The sequence below is a fragment of the Camelina sativa genome, chromosome 6 (assembly GCF_000633955.1).
Source record: "Camelina sativa cultivar DH55 chromosome 6, Cs, whole genome shotgun sequence".
NCBI lineage: Eukaryota > Viridiplantae > Streptophyta > Magnoliopsida > Brassicales > Brassicaceae > Camelina > Camelina sativa.
This window is the reverse complement of record NC_025690.1, coordinates 16039732-16059657: the sequence shown is the minus strand read 5'-3', so window position 1 is coordinate 16059657 and position 19926 is coordinate 16039732. Positions and strand designations below refer to the sequence as shown.

Genomic DNA, 19926 nt, shown 5'->3' with positions numbered 1-19926 from the left:
TGAGGAGGATCTAGATAAACCCACACTTAGTCGACCAACCAATGGTGAAGAGACAACTTTATTCACCAATAAGGGAAATGACCAAGGTTATGGTTATGGTCGTGGTCGAGGACGTGGTCGAGGTCGCGGTCGAGGACGCGGACGTGGACGTGGTACCGGGAGACTCAACGGACAAGAACGAGATTCTCAAGGAAACCATGAGAGAAGTTTCCAATCAGGGGGAGCTCGAGGAGCTCAAATTAATCAAGGTGGTCAGAACCGATAGCAACAAAATAATATTCAAAGTGATGCATGTTACCATTGTGGCAAGAAGGGACATTATGCAAGAAATTGTTGGTCGAAGAAAGTTGAAGGAAATGCTGCCACAAGTTTAAAGAATGAAGGCCAAGGAGAAGAAGATTGGGAGTTTTAAACTTCTTTCTTTGCGAAGGAAGTAGACATTGAAGAAGGACGAAAGGAAGACTCAATAATAGAATTTGCACTCACTGCTGTATGCGATCACTCAGTCGACTACAAAAATGATTGGATCGTTGACTCTGGGTGTTCAAATCATATGACAGGAGATGTGTCAAAATTGGCGAACATCACAAAATACAATGGAGATCGTGTTATTATAACAGCTGATAACACACAATTGCCAATAGCCCATGTTGGTGAGACGAATCTACCAAAAAAGAATGGACATGAAGAATTTCAACTTCGAAATGTTTATCATGTTCCGGGGATGAAGAAGAACTTGTTATCCGTACCCCAACTGAAAAGTGCAGGCAACTACGTATTGTTTGGCCCAGAAGATGTGAAGGTGTATCGAGAATTAAAAATCATTGGCACACCGTTCATAGAAGGACCAAAAATGAGGGCTATTTATGTGATGTCAGCAGAAGAAGCCTATGTGGAAAGGACGAGGAGAAGTGACACTGGCGAGTTGTGGCATGCACGACTCGGACATGTCAATTACAACAAATTAAAGATTATGATGCAGAAGTCGATGTTGAAGGGACTCCCACAACTTGAGATGAACCATGAGATTGTGTGCGCAGGATGCCAATATGGTAAGGCACATCAATTGCCTTACAAGGATTCAAATTTTAAAGCTAAGGAGCCGTTGGAGCTGGTTCATTCAGATTTGCTGGGAAAAATCAAACAACCATCAACACGTGGTTATCAATATTTGATAACCTTCATTGATGATTTTTCAAGATACGTTCGGGCCCTTCGGGTGTCATATTTTGGCCGAGTTTACCTGGTATATTTTCTAAAGCGTAAAGATGAGGCTTAGAAAAATTTAAAGAATTCAAGACCACAATAGAACGTGAGCTCGGTAAAAAGATCAAGTGCCTACGCACTGATAATGGAGGAGAATTCACTTCAAACGAGTTTAACAACTACCTTAAGGAGCTTAATATTCGGAGACAACTCACTTGTGCAAAAACTCCACAGCAAAATGGAGTAGCAGAAAGAAAGAATCGCCACCTCGCAGAAATTTGTCGAAGTCTTCTACACGCTAAGAACGTTGATACAAGATTTTGGGCAGAATGCATGAAGACAACTGTTTATATCACCAATAGGCTGCCACAACCGAGATTGGAGTTTGTTTCACCATTTCAGAAGTTATATGATGTGAAACCAACGATTAATTACTTTCGAGTATTTGGATGTCTATGCTATGTTTTTATCGCCGATGAAGATCGTAGTAAATTTGACAAGAAGGCCATTCACTGCATTTTTGTGGGATACGACGAACAAAAGAAAGGCTGGAGATGTTGTGATCCCAATACAACCAAGATATATGTCTCACGAAATGTTGTATTTGATGAGGCATCTTCGTGGTGGGCAAACAAGGTAGCTTTACCAGATACACATGAGTTGCAAGAAAAATTACAAACTAAGTTACAACTAGAATCTTCTCCTGGCAATGAAAACACAGAAGAACAGTTACTGTCACCTCAATCGAACGTTGGATCCAAATCAAGAAGCCCTTGGAAAACAGGTGTTCATGAAACACCAAATGAAGTGGAGACCACTCAACAAGAAGAACAACAAGTGGAGCCAGTACAACCTCAACTACGAAGGTGTATAAGAGAAAGACGTAAAAATCCAAAGTACATAATTGCTGCATATGCTGAAGTTAAAGAGCCAACTACATTCGAAGAAGCATCCATGAATCCAGAATGGAGAAAAGCTATGGAAGAAGAAATTTTGGCACTAAAACAAAATCAAACTTGGAATTTAGTGCCTAAATCGGAAGGTGTTAAACCAATATCCTGCAAATGGGTTTACAAGCTGAAAACTCTTCCAGACGGTACAATTGAGCGATACAAGGCCCGATTAGTTGTACGTGGATTTTCTCAAGAGTATGGTATAGACTATGATAAGACATTTAGTCCAGTAGCAAAGATAACCACAGTTCGTGTGCTACTAGCACTATCCGCAAGTAAGTCATGGAAATTATGGCAGATGGATGTGAAGAACGCCTTTCTACACGGAGAACTTGATCGTGAAATCTATAATGATCAACCCCAAGGATTCGTGAATCACGAAAAACCAGACTATGTGTGCAAATTAAAGAAGGCATTGTATGGTTTGAAGCAAGCGCTTAGAGCATGGTACGGGAAGATTGCAGAGGTTTTGGTCCAAAGTGGTTATCATGTTGCCCCAGCTGATTCAAGTCTGTTCGTGAAGGTTCAAGGAGAAAAATTATCAATTATTCTTGTATATGATGACACGGGCGAGATTCAAAGGACAAGGGAAAACTTGTTTGTTCGATTTCAAATGAAAGAACTTGGTGAATTAAATCACTTCCTAGGATTGGAAGTTGAAAGAACAAAAGACGGCATATTTCTTGGTCAACAGAAATATGCAAGAGATCTCATTCAGAAGTTCGGGTTAGCTGAGTGTAAACCAATCATAACAACAATGGAGCCAAATTTGAAGTTGTGTGTCTATGGTGGAAAAGACTTGGATGATACAACAATGTATCGACAAATCGTAGGTAGTCTTATCTATCTTACTCTTTCTAGACCCGACATAACTTTCGCTGTAGGCGTTGTTAGCAGGTTCATGCAGAAACCGAAGAAACCACACCTTGAAGCAGTTAAAAGAATCTTGAGATATATCAAAGGCACGATTGATTGGGGACTATTTAAGGAGTACAAAGTAAGCTCAATGGTTATTGCGATGCTGACTATGTTGGAGATCATGACACTCGGAGGTCAACTACTAGATATGTATTTAGCCTTGGCTCTGGAGCTATATCATGGTGCAGTAAGAGACAACCTACCGTTTCTCTTTCAACCACAGAAGCAGAATATAGAGCAGGAGCAATGGCAGCACAAGAATGTGCTTTGTTGACTCAACTCATGAAAGATTTAAACCAACTGATAGAAGATGGAGTTCCATTACACTGTGACAACTTGTCAGCAGTTCGTTTAGCCGAAAATCCTGTTTTTCATGCTCGAACAAAACATGTGGAGGTACATTATCATTTCTTGCGAGAAAAGGTACTTCAAAGAGATATTGTCATGAAACCAGTCAAGACACAAGATGAGGTTGCAGACATCTTTACAAAAAGCTTATATGCATCAAAGGTTATCGAATTTCAAATGTTACTTGGAATGACTACACGCACAAGGAAAGTTGATAATGAGGGGGAGTGTTAAAAGTAATTCATCATCACTTTCACATGTGCTACAAAGATTTTCTGAAAGTCAAAAAAAGAAGCTAATTAAAAAGGATGGTGCTTCTATTGTTGAAATAAGAAGTGGTGGTTGTTATGTTTGTCAACAAAAGTGGGCTGCAAGCCTTCTATAAATAGAGAGAAATCAAGCGAGAGAAAATTATCCCATAGCATTCAGTATAATAAAAGAGAAGTTGCAATACTAAGAAACATACAAAACAAGTGAGTGTGTGAGGTTTGAAAAAATAACGAGTGGTGTGAGATTTGAGTGCTTTTACTATTAAGTTATAAACTTTGTATTGTGAGTGATTTCCAAATAAATATAAAAGTGTTTCTTTTAGTTGGCTTATATATTTGTGGTTAATTTATTAATTGTGTATTTACAATATATGAGTTAGATTTTAACCCAATATTAAACCGATTAAAATCTCAACAATTAATTGGCAAATATGGCATAATACTGGAACGAGATGTCCCGAGGCGACGATCCCGATACGCAGAATAGTTTCCCACAAGATAGGAGATGGGGAGAGAGTCACGGGAGGACATGAGGTAAGCATCCGATTTTTTCATATACAAAATATGCATGTATTGTGAACCGTATCAAATTGAACCAGATTATCAATCTAAACTTAACACCGAATAGTTTAAAAAACAAACTTGAACCAAATTTTAATTTGACCCTTACATTGTAAAAAGTGACATAGTGAATTTTTCGAACCAAATACAAGTTTGTGTAACCAAAATAAATTCAAAATTAGTATTACCAATTAAAGGATAGAAAGAAAAACAGTGCACATAGCTACCGATCACAGCCAAAAAAAGATGTTAAAGAGGCTCAAAGTAATTTTGAGTTGACCACAAAGTTAAATATGAAAGTTGTACCCCAAGACAGTGAACCCACAAGTGTCGAACATGAGAAATATCCAAATGAACATTGGTAATGAGGGAGAGGAAATCTAGATCCATTGCCTGATTGAGTAATAATAAAACAGTTCATTCAGAACTAAGTTTTAATAACACTATTTAATTATTCTAATGACAAAACTAAAAGTAAACTAATGATATATTGTTTTTGAATATTTCAGTATGCTACTGGGTATATGAAAAACCCACCAAAGATATATGGAACCAAAGCCACCATGAACGTGTGGGATCCAAAAATTGAAAAAACGCTAGCGCTGGAGAATTCAGTCTTGGTCAAATCTGGCTCGCGTCGGGTTCATATGTCAACCATGATCTCAACACTATTGAGGCTGGCTGGCAGGTACGTTTTGTTATATTTTTTTTTGTCGGTTAAATATTACAAGTAATTAATTTTGATCATTTTTTTTTATATTAATCAAAAACTTATAGAACAAATAGATAAATTTGTTTATTTTGCTATATATTTAGGTTTTTCCACAGATGTATGGGGACAACCAGCCCAGGTTATTCATCTTTTGGACGGTACGTGTGCTTATGTTTTATTTCACTTTCAAATTGAATATTTTAATTCAATATATTACTAACTGAAATAATTAAAACAATAAAAAGGAGTAGTTTTTTTTTAAGAGTGATCTTATTATATAGCTCCGTTTTTTAAAACGCTAGGTCCAATAATTGTGTGCTATGCATCTATAAATATTTATGAAGATTTTGAAAACTTTAAAATTTATTGTTATAATTTTTTTTTAATAGTTAGTAACAGTGGCGAACGAAATTAATTTTAGAACCAAACTCTAGTTCTCACTTCTTACCGTCACAGAGACCTTTTGGGTCCTGGCCCATTAAAAATAGCAAATCCAGTTGCTTTCATCTTGTCCAATCGCTCCACAGCGTTGGGTAAGTTAATGTGGGCCTATTATGAAAAACTATTGTTGGTGGACTACAATTGCTTTTCCTTTATAATATCATCGAAATAACTGAAACAGCATAAGACAAAAACATTATTAAAGAAAAAGGGATTTAATTTTTTAGAAACAAACTAATCATGTTTTCTTTTAAATACTAATATATAAGCTTTTCTTAAACTTTTAATTTGAGCAATGAGATAGTCTTTCTTTTTTAATCAATCAATCGACATATATTAATTTACCGATTGGATTACATGTGTGAATTATAGAGGGATGCTTACAATGTGGCTTGGTGCTACAATCTTCGTTGTGCGGGGAGCTTCATTCAAACAAGTCGCTCAATTGTCATAGAAGGTGCTATTGCTCCTGCGTCAACTATCGGAGGCAGTCAAACGGATCTTACAATCCAAATTTGGAGGGTAAGATAATATTTTTATTCCTTTACTATTATATCTATATATATAATTTCAAACATATAATTAAACATAAATATAGGATCCAAAACTCGCACTTTGGTGGCTAGGTGTTGGTCTCAACAATGGCACCGTCCTCTCGCCAGTCGGGTATTGGCCTATAGAGCTTTTCACCCATCTTGTTGAGTCTGCAGAAAAAGTGACTTGGGGCGGTGAAATTGTTAACACAAACACTTCTGGCCGGCACACAAAAACCCAGATGGGTTCTGGATATTTTCCGGACAGCGGCTCTGGAAAATCTGCATACATGCGCGATTTGGAAATCTCGGTGAGCAAAGGCGCTTTCCAGCCAGTCTATGATCTCGAGGTAGATGCAACTTACCCCGACTACTACAAAGCCAAGCAACACGTCTTTTTCCTATGGGGGATCAGATCATGCGGGAGCAGGAGCGGTTCACCTTGGATTGTACTCGGTAATTTTATATTTTAGTTTCAGCCTTTTCTTGCTCTTTTAGTTTTTTTTTTTTTTTTTTGGTTAAATTACTTAAATTTCTTTGTACGGATACTAAATTTTGAAAAAAAGATAGCTAACTAGACGAAGTATTGGAGAATATATGGTTACACATACCAAGTATATTATTGTTTATTTAACTACACAAAGTATATATATTACATGACCACATGCATGAACTATATGACGTTAAGCGGTCAATATCATAGATATATAATCCAGTACACCGGTCAACTAACTACGGCGAACACCGATGTTGACTCTGGCGTTGATCAACACTTAAAAAAAATATATTCTAAATAATAATAAAAAAATTATTACAGTAAATCATTTATGAGTTTTTATGATTAAAAGACATATTCTATTCAATATCCAATTTTTTTTTATATAATTATTATATTAAATCATTTATGGTTTTTATTAATTAAAAATTTTCTATTCAATATCTAAATATTTTTTATATATTTCCTAAATATATCCTAAATGTAAAATAGAGAACCCAAAACTTAAAAAAATTTCTAAAAATTAATTTAACATATTGTAATTGTGTAAAAGAGGGTAAAAATAAAAATGTTCATATGTTAAAAGTAAATATTGTGAAAATTTTTGTTGTTTATATGTTAATTCAATATCTAAATATTGTTTTATATATTTCATAAATATATCCTAAATGTAAAATAGAGAACCCAAACCTTAAAAAAAAAGTTTCTAAAAATTAATTTAACATATTGTAATTGTGTAAAAGAGGGTAAAAATAAAAATGTTCATATGTTAAAAGTAAATATTGTGAATTTTTTTTTGTTGTTGTTTATATGTTAATTCAATATCTAAATATTTTTTTATATATTTTCTAAATATATCCTAAATGTAAAATAGAGAACCCAAACCTTAAAAAAAAAGTTTCTAAAAATTAATTTAACATATTGTAATTGTGTAAAAGAGGGTAAAAATGAAAATGTTCATATCTTAAAAGTAAATATTGTGAATTTTGTTATTGTTGTTTATATGTTATTTTGAGTATGTAAATTTTAAAGTAAAGAGTGTCTAAAATTTTGTATAACATTTGCCATGCAAAATTTAGAGTAAAGAGTCATATTCTCAATTTTTTGCATATTATTTTCTAATGAAAGTAGTTGAATTTGATTTTATTGATTTTGTAGTATATTTTTTTGTAGTATTTAAATAATCTGATTATGAGAGATTTATATATATATATAGATGTATATATTGAAAATAATTATAAATTATTTTTTTTATCTTGAAAAAAACCATAAATGATTTTCTATCTTGAAGATAATTATAAATGAAATTTTATATCTTGAAAATAATTAGAAATGATTTCCATTTAACTATTTACTTTAGCTTGAAAAATAAAAAGTAATTTAACTATTTACTGTAATAATATATATTTTTTATTATTATTTAGAATATATTTTTTTTAAGTATTAGTCAACGTCGGTCTTCGCCGGAGTTAGCTGACCGGTGCACTAGATTATATATCTATGATGTTGATTGCATAACGTCATATAGTTCATGCATGTGGTCATGTAATATATATACTTTGTGTAGTTTGTTGGATATGGGCTTCGCCATAATATGCCGCTCGGCCTAACAAGAGCTTAAACTGTGACTTCGGCCTGACAAATTTGGGAGAAAGTCCATTGAACTCCGCAGAGGGCAGTTTCAGGAATTCACGTGGAAACCCTAAAGTGTCTAACTCCTCGTTCATCTATAAATAGTTTAAGACATTTATTGGGAACACCATCCTGACTTCCAGACTTTACCCGGAGAGCAATACTTTGCATCGATATCTGTTATTGTTTTCTGTGTAATCCATTTCCACTTCCGAACTTGTCATTATTCTGTTTGTTAGTTCTCCTGTGAACTGACGAACTCAATAATCTTGCCTCTTTGTTAGTAACGACCTCAAATTATCTCGTTAATAAAATGACTAGCTCTACTTTTTCTCAAAACCTTTATTTACTTAGTATTGTGCAATTCCTAGTACAAACATAGTTGAATATATAATAATATATTTGGTATGTGTATCTATATATTCTTCAATACTTCGTTTAGCTAGCAATCTTTTTTTTTTTCGAGAAACTGTCTTTGTCCGAGAAGGGTCTATCGAATCTTCGTTTTTCGAATCACCTATCATGGCTATAGCTGATCATATCCTTTTGTTTATTCATTTTCTCGATCTCTTTGTTTCTCGTTTGATTTCTGTTGGATCTTGAAATCGTGTTTCGTTCTTTCGGTGATGGATGATTCAGATATTCTTCAGATTGATTCGATTTCGATATTCCGTAGATTTAGTTCAGTGAATCAAAGAAACCTAACAGAGGAGCAAACAATCCCAATTATTTGCAGAGAACAATGTCACAACTAATTTTGAATGATAGGAATCAAAGAATCCCATAACGACCGTTAACGTCCCGAGGGCGACGTGGGTTTGAATTCACCAACAAATTAAAATATGATGTACTTTTAGACTAACTATAGTTAATTGAATTTCACTACAAGAAAATCTGTCTTTAGCCAAAAATAATTTTGCAACTATGATCTATATTTTGTGGCTATTCAGTCTATAGCAAGGGAAAGTCATAAGATATTTTTGTGGCTATAGCGTTGTAGCTATCTGTGGTTCGTGGCTATACGTGGACAGCTAGCCACAAATTCACCACAAATATATTTGTGGAAAATTAGCTACAAATGTGCCACGTTCTTATTTGTGTCTATAATAGCTACAATTAACCCACAACATGCGTCGTTACTATTGGCCACGATTAGCCACAAATGATGTCATAGATAATAGCCACAAATTGCGTCGACCTCAGTCGTGTATCATTTAGCCACAATTTAGTTACTATGTATCCCTAATTTATATATACAGATAGACACAAAGTGTTCGTGGCTAATTTCTATAAAGCCACAAAGTACTTGCAACTAAGAGCCACGCATAGACACTAATCTTTTGTGTCGTGGCCACATATACCCACAAAAATCTCGTTACTTGTTGACGTAAAGAGCCACAACTAAAACAGAAGCAAAACCAAAAATATGAATTATTTTTTAAAAATATTAAAAACATTATTTGCATAATTAAATTAATTAATTCAAAATAAAACCATAATCATAATTATATATTCATAACCTTAAAAAGTTAAAACCATAATACATCCGATGTTAGATTCATAATACATAGATTCAAGTTTCTTCAAAGTACAGAAATTTTAATGACGTTCTTCAAATTCAAATCCTTCGACAGATTGCGGTGTCATGTCGGCTAGGTTGATCGGAGAAGTGTGGTTAGGTGGATGAGCTGGTTCTTGTGCAGGACCAACAACAGAATGAGAAAGATTAGGAGTTGCAGCAGATGAGGCTCCCTCAGCACGTGAAGGAGGCTGACTGGTAGGTTGAAGTGTAACAGGGTCTATCCCGTTAAGACGTAAAAGGACATCCATTGCTTGCTTCACTACATCTATGCTTTCCTCCATCTTAGTCATCCGCATTTCAATGTCCAAGTTTCGACGAAGAGAGGCAGCAGCTGACTCGTTTGGATTAGCATTTTGATATTGAATTGATCCAAGACCATAGATTCGTCCTTTGTTGTTGGTTGCTACCTGCAAAAACAAATTCTCCAAAGTCAACTACAACTCTAACAAAATAGAAGCAGACCATAATACATTGCACAAATAAGAGAAAACAAAAACTCATGTAACAAAACGAGATACAGCAAAATTATATTCGTAAGACTTCACGTATACACATGCTCATAACAGTATATACGATTTATATAAAAACACATGTGTTAGTATGAACATAAAATTCTTAAAACCACGTACACACCAAACAAGACATGAATACTCAACGAGTGCAAATAATTGTTGAAATATGTAACATCATTCAGAAATCTAAACAAGACATTCTTCGCTTTTTTTTCCCCAAAAGAGAAAACCCACGCACAAAACGTTCTTTTTTCAAATTTCATTGTTTAGGGTATTACAATTCAAATTCTACTAGCTTTATGCAGTTGGCTTTATGATGTATCCATGCTTCATGCAAAGAACCAAGTCCGGCTTAGGTAGTGCCGGCTGTGCAACAGTGCAAATGCACTAGTCTACTAATTAAGACCAACTATAATTAATTAAAGAATATTTTTTGGGTTTGTTCACTTTTTTTTTTTTACTCAAAGCGTTTGTTCACCTTATATTCAAGGGAATTTGTACCCACACCTACTTTCTACAAACGTATTCACCATTACACCTACTTTTTACTACTCATATACTTTTCTCAAGTTTAATTACATTTTACCCCTCACTCCTTCTAATCATTCTTCCCAACTAGATGATTTTCAATTTTGTTTAGAAACTAACTCCCTATTCAATTCATCTTTACTTTTTCTATTTCTTTCTCATTTTTTTCTCTCTCTCTCTTTTCTTTTTCTTGATAATCATTTCTTCAACATTTGTTTTTCATTTTAATTATAAGTTGGAAATAAACATTGTTTGCATATTTCAATTTTTGTCCTCATTTTTGTTTTCACAAAAATTAAAGTAATTTATGAGTTAAATCTAAATCAAATATAATTAAATAATATTTATAGTCAAATCAACAATTTTTAAAGTCCCAACTAAATTAAATAAATAGTTTTGGATTTGAAAATTTTACTTAACTAAATTTTCTATCTAAAAAATTGTATTCTAACATACTTTTCTATCTAAAAAATTGTACGCTTGATGTGGACACCCTTTGAAACTCTTGTTTGATACTATAAGATGTGTCTACGCTTGATGTGGATACTATTACAATTCGTGGATACAAGTTACACATCGTCATATGGATACTATTACAATTTGTGGATACAAGTTACAACGACATCATCAAATCCATACAACCATGGTCATGTGGATACTATTACAATTCGTGGATACAAAATACACATGTGGATAGTAACTTGAAATCCATGTAAAGTTAGTGCATTAATGTTCACTTTTTAAGATACATGGTTAGGCTTTTACATTTTGTGTCTAGTATTTAGTGTGTTAGTCTTAAAGATTTAGGTTTTTGTGGATTCAATGTCTGTGAATCCACAAAACCACATCCAACCAACCACATTACATACTCAAATTATGAATTTAATAGACTAATTAACTATCCAAAAATAAATATCCACAAATGCTTTCGAAGCAAAACTTGTGACAACCAACTCCAATAGTTGAGAGAAGCTCTGCAACCTACAATGTCTTCTTACAAATTTTGTATTTATGTTGAGTTCATGTAAAAGATATTCTTAAAGTCTTATAATATAATATAGTAATTTATATAAAAAATAGTTATATATGACTAATTTACCAAACCACAACTTTTTTAATTAATTAGGTTTTTATATTATTTTAAAATGTTCAAACATAATAAGTATCCACAGTTTACCATCTATTTATCGTCAAACAAATGTTCAGCTAAAATTGAATAGTGTACAATTTATTCACTTAAAATATAGCAAAATGCATCTTAAAATGTAGACAAAATGTAATTATAATCTTTTGTGTAAATAAATATATAATTTTTTTTAATAATAACTAAATAAATGATAATGAAGATGTAAAAAAAAAAAAAAGAAAGGGGGTGACAAACAATTCTACTCACTTACTCGATTCCCTTTTTGGTTCGAAGGCAGTTTTGTACCAAAAATAAGACACCTAAACTAAAAATATTGCAAAAATATAGAATGAGTTAAAAGTATGTTTAAGTATAAGAGATGAAAGAAAAAGTAGGTCTAAATTTGTTTTTTGTACTTCCCATAGTTTTTTTTTGGTATGAAGACTCGCGAGTTTTGAGAGATTAAGGTGTTCTAAATTTTTTGGATCTCAACGAAAGGCTATATTTATATAACTTTTGGTCTTTATTTAATTTTATTTTTTTTATCATTAACTGTTTTTCCGTACTTGGCAAAACAAATCATTGACATTTAAAGTGGATATTTTATTTGAAAAAGTTGTTGACACTTGTGAATTTGGTCAAAAAGTATTTATTGCATATCATTGTCAAAGTAATATTATAAGTCAAATGCGAGATTTAAATTTAAAAGAGAGTTTTATGATGGTAACGAACGAGTCAACGACCTTTTTGGAAAGATATTTCACCTTTCCGTAGGTGCTCTCTTAAAATGATATTAACCAAAACATAGTGAATGTGCTAGTGCGTTTTAAAAAAAAAAAAACAATATGTTGCTACGAATTTAGCATGCAGAAATATCAACTAACATTGGTTAATAGTATTTACAAAATCTATCATTCTCTAAAGAAAATATCGTGTCTAATGGAGGAACATTTTTCTTAAATTGCTTACCCTCCCCTTAGGCTAGAGTCTAGACTGCTCAAGTCCTTTGTTAATTTAATCATTTTCTACGAGTACAGAATTTCGACAAACCAAGATATATAAAGTCAGTACCCTAAAAAAAAAATCCTCAACAATCATTTCAAATCCCCACGTACATATATCTTATCAAGAAAAGCTGGCACGTCTTTGCTTGATCAAGTAACCTTTAAGGTATTCAATATAGGAGAAGCATCAAGACTTGGATCAGAACAATTTTGTGAAGCTAAACATAACAAAAAAAGATTTCACAGGGAAGCAGCTACCATCATCCTTTCACATGGTTGTTATCATTGAACTCAAAAAGTTGATTGTACGTTGGGTTACAAATTTGAAACAGTGTATACATCTCTCTCACACATTGTTCAAAAAACATTTAGTACAAGTTGAGTTCGTCATCTTTCTATTCTACCACATTGATGGAGCATATACTTGTTCTTTCAAATTTTGTGCCGCGCTTTCATTAAGGAACCCTCTAATTGCACCAATTGTCCACTTCGCTATGATCCCAACAGAAACTACAAACTTGAGCCGTCGCTACAACACATCTTAGTCCTCAAACATCTCCGGACAAGTTGTTAGCTTTCTCATTATCCCTGCAACAACAGCATCACCAGAACCTGTCCTATCACAGGTGAAAGGAGTTATAAGCACATCTTCTGTTCCAACCACAACTCCATCAAAAGTAGGGGTATAGTAATGAAGCCGAAGTGCTCCATCAGTCGTCACAACCAATAGCTTCAGCTTTTCATGCTACAATGGCTTGATGTCCTCTGGTCTCTTCGGTTTTTCGATCGTCTGATCAAAATCCTCAGCAAAGTATTGCGGTGTGTAGTTTCTTCTCCTCTCATAGAGTCATAGTAATCTTCATCAAGCAGAAACTCAAGCTCTTGTTGTGAAACTTCAATGGTGCCTGCTTCATTCCATGCTTTCTTGATCAACTTCCTAGTCTCATTACGCGATCTCCATAGTGGTAATGGTAGATTCAAGTCAAAGAAAATAAGCCCTTCAAGAAAGCCATAAAAAGAATTGAGTGCATTGTAGGAGACGTCAACACTTCTGAATTGAAATGAAAAATCCTTAAGCACAAGTAACAAACACAAAAGCTTAAAAGGCAAGTTGAGGTGCTCTGTTTCATGATCCAAATCATATACACAGACAAAGAATATGCTCAAGACAGAGACTTTTCATAATAAACCAAGCTCGAGCTATCAGTAAAAAGCCAATTTGCTACTCATAAAGCTGAAATCTTTTTACCTCTTTAAAGCACAGCTAAATTGAGTTCTTAAGCAAGAAGCGAGTCCTCCGGCGGCTTTTTACCTATATTTTTGATATTTTGTAAATTAGGGTCCTATTAATCAGAATTTTCCATAGAGATAATAACTTTGCAATGTTACAATTTCTAATAGTACAAAAATTGCCACTGTCTTCCTACGCTCGCGGATTTGTCCTTGCAATTTATCTTTGATCACCGAATTCAAAGTCATCAACTATAGTAAATTTGTTGTAAACTAGAAGGTTCAAAGGTTGAAATCTCTTATTCTTATTCATAATGTCTCAACGAGGTTACATATATATATATAGAGTACAAAGGCAAAGGCTAAAACCGACTAGGAATAGGTAATGGCCGATGGGCCTATGTCCGATGGGCCTATATCCAATGGACCGTACATGGACCTCATGTCATAGACAGTAAATGGGCCGGTCTATAGAGTCCACTAAGTATTTTACAACACTCCCCATTGGACGATATGACCGTGCCGATGCTAAGGGATCGATGCAATACGCTTGGGGGTTCTGCCTCATTAAAACCTTACCAGGAAAACCCAATGGGACAAAACCATGGTGAAGGAAAAAGAGTACAGCACGCATTGCTCCCCCTGTTCCAAGCATCACTCTAAGTCCTTAAGCCTCCGCATTCCAATCTGGTGTGCGAGCTTCTTGAATGTTGTAGTCGGTAACGATTTGGTGAAGAGATCGGCTGAGTTGTTGCTAGACTGAACTTGAGTAGTATATGCTTCGTCCGATCTCCCTTGATGTAACCTTCCTTAAGTTGTGCGATGCAGGCCGTATTGTCTTCATGTATGACCGTTGCTTCCTTTATCTTCGACCATACCGCAATCCGTCCTGATATGTTGAGTCTTCAACCTCAACCATACATACTTAAACTTTCTTTGTTATAACCTGCATCAGCAAAACCAACTAAAACCTTCTTTGTTATAGTTAGTATAATATAAACCCAAATTTAAAATTCCTTGTAGGTAACGTAACAAATACTTAATTCCACTCTAGTGCATTTGGGTTTGACAAGAACTAATTCTTGCTATGAGGTTCACGGCAAAACATATGTCCAGTCTAGTGTGGCTAGCCAGGAACATTAACGCTCCAATTGCACTGAGGTATGGCACTTCAGGTCCGAGAACTTCTTCATCGGCCTTCTTTGGACCAAATGCATCTTTATCCAAGTCTAAGCTTCTAACAACCATTGGGCTGGTCAATGGGTGAGCTTTGTCCATATTAAACCTCTTGAGTACCTTTTCTGTATATGCATTTTGATGCACAAGGATTCTATTATTTATGTACTTAAGCTGTAGCCCCAAACAGAATTTTGTCTTGCCTAGGTCTTTCATTTCAAACTCTTTCTTGAGATATTCTACTGTTTGGGCAATTTCACCAGAAGTTCCAAGGATGTTTAAATCATCCACATAAACTGCTATTATAACAAACACTTTGTTTGCAAACTTCTTTATAAATAGACATGGACTGATTGGGTCATTCTTATAGCCTTCTTTAGCTAAATATTCACTTAACCGGTTATACCACATTCGACCACTCTGTTTCAGTCCATAAAGGGATTTGTCCAGCCTTATGCAGTACTGTTCTCGAGAACCATTCTTATCTTTGAGCTCAAAACCTTCTGGTAATCTCATATAGATTTCATTATCCAGTGGACCATATAAGTATGCGGTTACAACATCCATTAACCACAAATCCATTTTTTCTCTAATGGCCAAACTTATTAAGTACCGAAATGTTGTTGCATCCATCACAGGGGAGTATGTCTCCTCATAATCTATGCCTGGTCTTTGAGAGAATCCTTGTGCTACAAGCCGTGCTTTATATCTCACGATTTCTTTACTCTCATTTCTCTTTCTTACAAAGACCCATTTATGTCCAACTGGTTTTATCTTAGGTGTTGTCCTCAAAATCGGACCAAACACACTTCTCTTCTTCTAAGAGTTAAGCTCCACGTCAATAGCTTCTTTCTATTTTAACTAATCTTTGCTTTGAGTGCACTCTAATATAGACGTGGGCTCTAGATCCTCATTTATCTCAAGTGCTACCTTATATGCATAATATTTCATTTAATGTCAACATTTTTGCGGTTCCATTATATTCCAGACATGATATAATTTATTGAGATCTCATCATTATCAATACCTTCAGGTCCTTGAGGTTCAGCGTCCCAAACCTCATTTTGGTATCTTAGGACTTGTCGCGGCTATGTCTGTATTTTCTGTAATTCCCTTAACTTCGGTTTGATTTGCACCTATTTTACTTTTCCGAGGGTTCTTATCTTTGGAACCTAATGGTCTACCTCGTTTTAAACGTGGTTTAGACTCTGTAGCAACTTGATTATTGTGTTCCTTCTGAACATCAATACGTACTGGTGCATTGCAAGCTGGTATGTACGATTTTGTTACTCTCTTCGGGTCAAAAGGAATCTGGCAATTTATTAGCTAGCTTTTGCAAATATACAATTCTTTGGACCTCTGCATCACATGCTAGAGTCCGAGGATCTTGCCAATTTAAGGATGTTTGATTCCATATTAATTCTTTGACCAGCTTGCTAGTCTCGCCACCCAACATAGGGAATTCGGATTTTGTAAACTAACAGTCCGCGTATCCGGCCTTAAAATAAATCTCATGTGGTCGGCTCAAGATACTTTATAATAGTGGGAGACTCATATCAACATATATTCCCATTCTCCTTTGAGATCCCATCTTAGTTCTCTGTGATGATGCAATATAAACGGTACACCCGAATATTATTTTAGATGGGATATGTCTGGCTTATGACCCGTTAATAATTGAGAATATTTATTCTCACTAGATGGCCTGATGCGTATAAGCTCTACTGCATGTAATATCGTGTGTCCTCAAGCCGACACTGGAAGCTTCGACCTCATTAGTAATGGTCAAGCAATAATTAAATACATTTTTAATGAAGGATATCTAATCCGTTCTCTGTATATACGTTTAATGAAGGATTCATCTAATCCATTCTCTGTATGTACATGTTCCATAGGAGGTTCCACACTTCCCCCCATGGACATACCATTAATATTAAACGCTTGGGTTATATGTTCACCAGCACTATCTAGACATATAGTCTTAAGTTGATAATTTCTTTAATTACATTTACTGGTGATGGCCTTATAATGAGTTTCCCTTGTGTACATGCTACACACGTGAGATTCTTAGGGATAACTCTTTTCTCTTATAGGAGTGTGCCCATTCGATTTTAATATCGGCTTACGCATCACGTTAGAACCCGGATGGCCAATCCGGTCATGCCATAAAGTGAATTATCTTATTCATTGCCAAATTAGTCTTTATCATAACAATCTTAGCTTGGTATAAACCAGTGGCTAGTGCAGGTATAGTCTCTAGGACTTTCTTATGTCCTTATACTATTTCAATAATATATAGAAACTCTTTGTTTCCTTCACCCTTTATTTCAACATAATGACCATTCAAAAGAATGTCTTTAAAGCTTAATAAGTTTCTCTTAGAGCTGGGTGTATACAAGGCACCACTTAGTTCAAGATGTGTGCCATAAAATATAAGCCTGGCCGTAGCCATCAATTAAGCTTGATGTACCCGCTAATTTGCTAATTTTGGCATTTTTATAATGAGATTATAATATCTCTTTTCCTTCATTAAATTGTGTGGTTTAATCCACTACACACCACAATTATTCTCTTGTCCTTAGCCATTTCTCAATATGGACAATATTTTGTGTTTCGTTTTTAATAACACAGTTTATTATATATATATATATAAAGGAAATAAATCATTGAATTTAAACCAAAATAATAATCCAATACATAGAATAAAATTAAAGCATGAAAGCATAGAAATTAAACCAAATCCATAACTAAAATTAGTTATCTTCCTTTAAACAATCAGAAGTCTCAAAATCTAGTAAATCATCATTCTCATGGTCGAAGTCTTTTTCACCATCGAGATGTNTCAAAGTCTCTTGATATGCATCAATGAGATGTCTAGGCGTTCTGCAGTTCTTAGCCCAGTGGTTGGACATACCACATCGGTGACAAACCGATTTAGCCTTCATTTGCGGTTTAAAGGACCCACGGCCCCTACCACCGCGGCCACGACCACCACGGTCGTAACCATCAAAACGGCTTGCCTGACCCCAACGACCACCACGTCCTCTGCCACCACGGCCACGGCCATAGTGTCTTTCTCTGTGAACGTAGTTGGTCTCCTTGGGCTCTTTAGGCTGTTTAGGCTCATTCTGTTTTGCCACATCAACCTTGTGTGCTTCCGGTAATGGGGTTGTACCGGGAGGTCTTATAGCACTATTCATCAACAACAGCTCATTATTTTGCTCAGCTAGTAGCAAACATGAGATTAAGTCCCCATAGGTTTTGAAACCTTTTTCACGGTACTGTTGCTGAAGTGCTATATTGTGAGTACTAAAAGTAGACAAAGTCTTCTCTAGCAACTCTCTCTCCGTGACTTCAGTACCACACAACCTAAGGAGTGAGACAATCCTAAAAAGCTCAGAGTTATACTCATCCACGGATTTGTAATCCTGGATCCTTAGGTTCTTCCAATAGAATTGAGCTTTTGGTAGGAGCACCGTTTGTTGGTGTCCGTATCTGCGTTAAGCTCTGTCCAAAGGTCAAGAGGATTCTCTATTGTGAGGTACTGGTCTTTGAGACTCTCAGCAAGGTGATGGCGCATGTGTTGAATGGCCTTGTACTTTTTCTTTTCGGTCGGATCGTAATCCTCCTCAATGCATTCAAACAAGTCCTTTGACTTCAAATTTATCTTGGTGTCCAATGCCCACTTCAAGTAGTTGTTTCCAGAGACATCCAAAACGGCATAGTCTAGGTTATTCAACCTTGCCATCTACATAAACAGAAATAGACAACCGATTATTAGCATGCGGTATTTAAGACCGAACCATGCATTCAAACAATAGGTCATGCAGTATTTAAGACCGAACCATGCCATCAATTTAATCTTAGGTCATGCGGTATTTAAGACCGAACCATGCCTTGTTTTCCTTTAAATTTCGTGGTTTAACTCCATGCAATCAAGACAACAAAATCAAATAGATTAAGGCATGCAATAATTTCCTTTTTACTAGAATTTCCTTTTCTTAGATAATTTTAGAAATTCTCCTTTTCTTAACTTAGATAACAACAAAATATTCCTTAAACTTTAGGATAATGATTATAATTAATTTAGAAGTTATCTAATTTATTTTTCTATGCAAACATAGAATAATTTCGATTTTAGTGTTTTAGTTTTAGGGTTTGAATTTCTCAAACACCTAAATCGATTTTAATTTAGGATTTTAGGGTTCTTATGCAACCTAAATTTTCAGGAAAATTCTATGCCAAATTCAATTAATAATTTCAAGGATGCATGCAATTTTCGGATTTTTAAACTTCCTAGAACAATCAGATTAATAATACTCTTTATGAAATTCGAATTTACAGTTCAAGTTCTAGGTTCTTATGCATCAAAACAATCAAGCAGCAATTTAATCAATCACACAACCGGATTTTTAAGCTTGATATAATTTGGTGCAATTTAGCAAAACAATCTAACAACCCTAACATCCGATTTTAAGTTTTAGGATTTAGGAATTTAAACTTTGTTAGATATGTACTTGCATGTTTAGGGTTCAATAGTTTTTAATGTCCAAGTTCGGTTTTATAGGTTCTAAGGAGGTTTGATCATAGTTTATCTTCCACCGTTTGGGATCTGACTGGATATGAACCGGGAGCTAAAAGACCTCGGTTTTTACTTCTCTCACGAACCGTGAACCTCGATCTGAACTTCAACAAAACT

The 19926-nt window shown here is 34.8% G+C and overlaps 1 pseudogene; it reads right to left on the bottom strand.

The window, feature by feature from the left end:
• Positions 13222–14300, bottom strand: LOC109133344 (annotated as a pseudogene).